General features: G+C 30.8%; 1 pseudogene; it reads right to left on the bottom strand.

The window, feature by feature from the left end:
• Window positions 1-756: 756 nt before the first annotated feature.
• Window positions 757-875, bottom strand: LOC120591089 (uncharacterized; annotated as a pseudogene).
• Window positions 876-6365: the final 5490 nt, after the last annotated feature.

The following is a 6365-nucleotide window of genomic DNA, read 5'->3' as shown; positions in this document are numbered from 1 at the left end:
TGGGCATTGCTAAGGGTCCTGCAGTATAGCATTGCCCTAAACAAACTATGTCCTGCCAAATTGTAGGTTTAAAAATTTCATTTATCATCATTTGTGTAATGATAGATTAATCACTTGGGGGAAAAGTTGCATTAAACAAGGTCTTAGAAACTAATCACTAAAATCATAGTGCCACTGTGTTAATTTAAAATAGGACATATAAAATAATACTTGAGTTTGCAGTTACTCCTTCTAGGCAAAGTTGTATGGGAAGTCAAATTAAAATTGGAATATTGCTTCATACTAGATAATCATAACAAGGTTTTGGGATAAGTTGTACAATCTTTATGACTAATGCCCTCAAGCCATGAACATTGGATGCATATATCTCCTCTATACTGATAAATCTTCTATATATCCTCTTGACTTGTTTTTATGAGTCTGGTCAGCTTCCACCCTGGACAGTGATGGACACACACTACCAATTTGGTCTCATTGGATTGTTAGACATTTAAAAGTTATGTGCAAATCATCTTCCTTTCATAATACATTCTGTCTTCTGAAGAAATAGCTGTCATATACATACTAAAACATGAGATATTTTTAGTTAAAATCATGATTCAAATAGAATCCTTATAACTCAAAAGATCCTAAAGAGCATAATCAGTTTCCCTTTAATTAATATTGGGTGTTTATTCCTTCTATACGCTTGGAAATGTGCCAGGGAAATTCTAGGTGTTTAAAATTTGTTTGTTTGTTTGTTTGTTTGTTTTTAAATGCTTACAGCACCTGGTATTCTTAGGTGGTCTCCCATCCACATACTAACCAGGCCCGACCCTGCTTAGCTTCTGAGATCAGACGAGATCCGGCACATTTTGGGTAGTATGGCCGTAAACTTAATATTTGTTTAATGACTGAACTTATAATTCCTTTTTTTTTAAACCAGATTACTGAATTTTTCACTAACATTCACTATTGTATTTATTTAGACTAGTTTTATTTTTTAAGAGTAGTTTTAACTTTAGATGTTTGGATAATTTCTAGTAGCTCTATGTACCATATTAAAATGAGATTTTACTTTGGCAATATATAAGGCAATAGAATTAGAATAAATGGTGTCCAATGTTATTACAAATAAAAATTCTTAGCACTTTATAAAGACTAGTTATAAATACATGAAATGATTTGAAGCCATTTATATTTACATAGTCAAATTAGCTTTGGCAATATAAAATTAAATTATTTTTGTACATCTTTTCTAACATTTAATATCATTGATATAAATGAATCTTCTCAAACTCTGGAATAGATATTTAATCCATAGCTTTGAATGGAGCATAATTGTGTATAAAGTTAGACCTTCAAAGGCCTTAAGAAGTAAACAGGTAATGATGCTCTATTTTCTCCCTCTCATCTATGTATTACAAACTACAAACCTCCTTTATATGTATGCTGAAATTAAGATCACTTATTTGTACATATTATAATTGGAACAATGTGGATAATTTATCAAAGCTGAATTTCTCCAATTTTTAATTTCTATGTTTTACTGATGTCATAACCATGAGTTAATGCCTCTAAGGGGTAATCTAGTAAAGGACATTATTTGATTGAGTGATTCTTAATTTATGAAAAAAGTTAACTATATTAAATATTTCTGCATGCTCTGATTTTATGGCACATTTCATGTGAAAACCTGTTACACTCTATTCTTTCCATCCCTTTGTGGTTGCAGGGGGTGTGTGTGTGTGTGTGTGTGTGTGTGTGTGTGTGTGTCTTTCTCCTTTTTTATTAAGAAGTTCCATTTGTCTCTTATAATCTCAATGTTGAACACTCTCCATAGTAAAAGAAACTATCAATGACTTTTAAATCCTTGTTTTTCTGAAATAAAGTCTGTTAGGCTTTCTGGAGGCACCATTTTTAGTTCATCATCTTTTAAAATATTTGATCTTTTGAAGCTTATAGATGTTATCTATAAGATATTTTATACTGGTTGATCAATTACAATCAAATAATAGCATACTAGGACAGATAGGCATAGATTTCATCTTTAGAATTTGTATGCTACCAATGTCAGGTAGGGAAAAATTTAGTATGTATTATCTAACATCATAATATTACCTACATTTATATAATTCAGTCTAGAGAATCATTTACAAATTTCTGCATGCCTTATTTAACACAAATTTATCCTAAAAAGAAATCTAACATTTCTTAAGAACTTGGTAGATTCTATTTTTTCTGCCCCCTCCCTCCACAAAAAAAAAGTTTACTTGCCAAAAAACAAGGTAAAAAAGTCATCTTGGTGCTAGAAATTCGCAGTAGCAAAAATACAATGTTTAACGGATCAAGTGATAAAGTTTACTTCTGGCTTCATTACCTGTCATCCCTTCTCCCTTTTCACCAATTACCTAAATTAGACTCCTCAGAATGAATTTATTTGGATTAGTAACTATAGTCCTAGTGCTTATATTAGGTTACAATGAAATGATATGACCTCTACGAAAACAATTTTTGTAGACATATCATGATTCATTAATTAATGTTATTATAAAATTGAACATTTTTTCTTCAATAAGTAATCATGTTTTAGTTCAGTTGCTCACCGCGGAAAATGCCCTTTTTAATTAATAAATTTTAAAAGTAGTTTTCAGAGCCTCTTATCTTTCTCATTTTGTCTTCCATCTATGCATTTATTAAAAAAGGTAAGTTATGTATAATGCAAATTAATTTCACACCATACTAGAGCTGTTAAGCCAGGTATTCAAATTCTTTTCCAATTCAAATGAATTCTAAAGCTTAAAGTTATTACTCATAATGAGTAATTTAATTTATGTAATTTAATTAAACTATATTTAATTCAGTTACACGAAGACGTTCTAGGAGACTTTGAAAATACATATGATGAGAATATCTATGAATTTAAGAAAAAATATTGTGTTGCAAATATGCTTCATTATATTGTAGAATCACTGAGGAATAATGGTTCTTGAATCCTGAATGAAATTCTCTAAAAGATGATGATTAAAAACAAATCATGCAACAAACAATGAAGGGTAAAATTAACATATAAAATATGATTTTAGGTTGAACAAGAAAACCTGGATGATACTTAAAGCTTACTGAAAAACAATATTAATAGAGCACAAGAGAAGTATTTTCCTCCAAAGGAATAAATTAAAAGTCAGAAAAAATCTAAAACAAAAACTTAGGAAAGTCAGGGTCTGACTGCTTTCTTCTAATTTGTTCTGTATGAATTATGCATAGTGGAAACAATACCATGTGAAAGTTTCTGTCAGGTTCTACTCTGTAGAGTTTTTTTTGTTTTGTTTTGTTTTGTTTTGTTTTGTTTTGTTTTGAGAACACAGTATGACCAAAGCTTATGCATATGCATGGAGACAAAAATTTATAATGGCTTTTTATTCTTAACTAAAGCCTAACTCATTGAATTGCTCAGAGGCAGGGAACATGGGTCACTTATGAATAGTGTGCTATGCAGTGGCTTTGGGAGCCAAAGCATAGAGTGCAGGCAGCCCATTCTCCAGACATTTAGCTACTTGGTTCCACTCCACCTACTAAAGGCGTTTTATAACCAAAGGCTTCGGCGGGGGCGGGGCGGGGGCACCCTCTTGATGAGCTCACAGAGTGAATAATTAAAGCTTTCACTATGTGTTTTAAAAGCAGAATCTCCTTTCTCAAGCTTTCTCATGCCTCTATTCACTTCCTGTTATTATTGAGTTTTGGATTTTTTTCCCCACCTCTTGTACAATTATTTAGTATTTGCCCTGTTTTTTCATGTGTTGACTTTTTGCTTCATACATTACACTATGCATTTCTTTTTGTTAATTATTCAAATATCCTACTTGACTTAAGAAGTTGTATTTTTTACTTTATTTTCTTTGCTTTCCTTATTCTGTCTTCTTATACTCCTTTATTCTTAGAATGAAGTTCTTATATTATTTTCAAAATATATTCAATAAATATACTTTATTTGTGATGTATTTTAAAAAATACTAAAAGTTGTTTTCCTGAAATAAAATTATAAAGAAGACTCCAGTCACTCTATGATCTCCAACATAGAGGGGAGCATTTAGGAACATCATAAACTAGATAAGTGAAATAGCAGGGGAAAAGTGATTAATAAAAAAACAAACAAACAAACAAAAAAACAGATGCAAAGTGAAAACAGGTCAATTCTGGGCATCATTCTAGAGGTAATGATAGATAGATACAGAAGTATGCATGGAAGTCAGAGACTAATGGTCAGAATGAAAACTGAGTTTAAATTTTCTAGCCTTGGGAGTAATAGTAATGATTGTGTGAGGAAACTGGTACAAACAGGAGAAACTGTTAAGGAGAACACAGAACAAATTTATTTAGATACTTTGACATAAAGACTGAAACTATTCAACTAAGGAAATGGCCAAGGAATAGAAAATTCATATATTAGAAACAATAAATGATATTACCTCTCATTTTTTGGTGACAAAAAGTTAGAGTAAGAGGAAAACTGTTTATGGAAATTCACCTATCCCTGTATAATCAACAAGGGATGATAAACTATAGAATATATTTCACTATAATACAATCTAAAACCACTATCTAATCACAAAAATGGCAGAGTGTTATACAGATCTTTGTAAATCATAGGCAAAGAGAAAATGGAGATTTATTGTCCAGGCTCTGAAACAGGGAACAGAAAGATCATTGAAACCAACACAAATTATATAGGTCATTGACACGTCTGTATAGGAAACAGATTAATCACTCAAAATGACACTTTATTCAATTGATACTATTCATTCATTGGAGAAGAGAAAATATACATTTCTCAAACTCATAATGGCCCATCCTCAGGGAGATGTGATGGTCACCACAGAACTAAAAAAAATGTCATTGGAGACTGTTGTATTGTTGTCTCATGTCTTATCATTTTTTATTAAATTAGATTACAAATCATTCTTGGATCCACATAATGTTTCTATCATATTATATACAATTTCCACACTTAAGCTGCTTATTTTTACTTTTCTTTAACTTTTTTCAAATTTCAACCATCACATGGAGAGACTTTCTGGAAATAATCAACATGTGCAATGGCAGTTTCTCTTTCTCTCTCTCTCTCTCTCTCTCTCTCTCTCACACACAGACAATCATGCACGCATGCACACACACACACACACACACACACACACAGATTGGATTAAGGCTGACTCATTAAGGCTGTCAAAGAATTTTGCCCTACAGATGATATGTTAGAATAGAAATTCATGGAAAAGGTGCAAGAAAAATATTACTTTTTCAAGAAATATTAAAGAACTACTTTCTGCCTCTATATAGATTTGCCTATTTTGGCCATTTCATATAAATGAAAACATGAATAAGTAGTCCTTTCTTACTTGTTTCTTTTACTTACAATAATATTTTTGAGATTAATTCATATTGTATCATATATCAATACTTTGCTTTATATAGCCAAATAATATTCCATTGCAAAAATATATTACATTTTGTTAATTTATTCATCAGTTAATGGAGATTTGGGTGGTTTCCTCTGTTTGTCTACTAAGAATAATGCTGCTATGAACATTTGTTTATACCTTTTATATAGTCATTCTATGAGGAACTACAAAAACTATTTTCCATAGTTCCAATTTCTCCATATCATTTGCTAACACATTTTGTTGTCTATCTTTTTTTTATTATAGCCATTCTAGCAGATATGAAGTGGTATCTGATGGTTTTGATTTGAATTTATCTAATGTTGTTGACCATTTATCATGTGCTTATTGGCCATTTGTATATCTACTTTGAATCATTGTGTATTTAAATGTGTTACTTATATTTATTGGGATATTTATATTTTTATTATGGAATTATAAGAGTTTTAAAATATATTTTGGATACAAGTGTCTTATCAGCAATAAGATTTGCAAATGTTTTCTCTAGTATTGTGGACTGGTTTTTACTTTCTCATTGGTACAATTAGATTGCAAAAGTTTTTAATTTTGATGAAGTTCAATTTTTTATGTCACAGGTGCTTTTGATGTCATATCTAACAAATCATTGCCTAATACAAAGTCACAGTTAGAGGTTTGCTTTTACATTTGGACCTATTATTTATTTTTACTTAATTTTCGTATAGTGTACATAAAAGGAGTCCATTTCATTTATTCGCATGTGAATGTCTAGTTGTCCCAGCACTATTTGTTCAAAAGATATGCCCCCATTAAATTGCCTTGAAACCCTTGTCAACTGACTACAAATGTAAGGGTTTCTTTGTGGACTCTCAATCCTATCTGACTGATCTAGATGTCTGTCCTATACCAGTACCACATAGTTTCGATGACTTTATCTTTGTATTAAGTTTTGAAATTGAGAAGTGT

This window comes from Pteropus medius, unplaced genomic scaffold (assembly GCF_902729225.1).
Source record: "Pteropus medius unplaced genomic scaffold, Ma_sr-lr_union100, whole genome shotgun sequence".
In the NCBI taxonomy this organism is placed as follows: domain Eukaryota; kingdom Metazoa; phylum Chordata; class Mammalia; order Chiroptera; family Pteropodidae; genus Pteropus; species Pteropus medius.
This window is presented reverse-complemented; position numbering and strand designations above follow the sequence as displayed.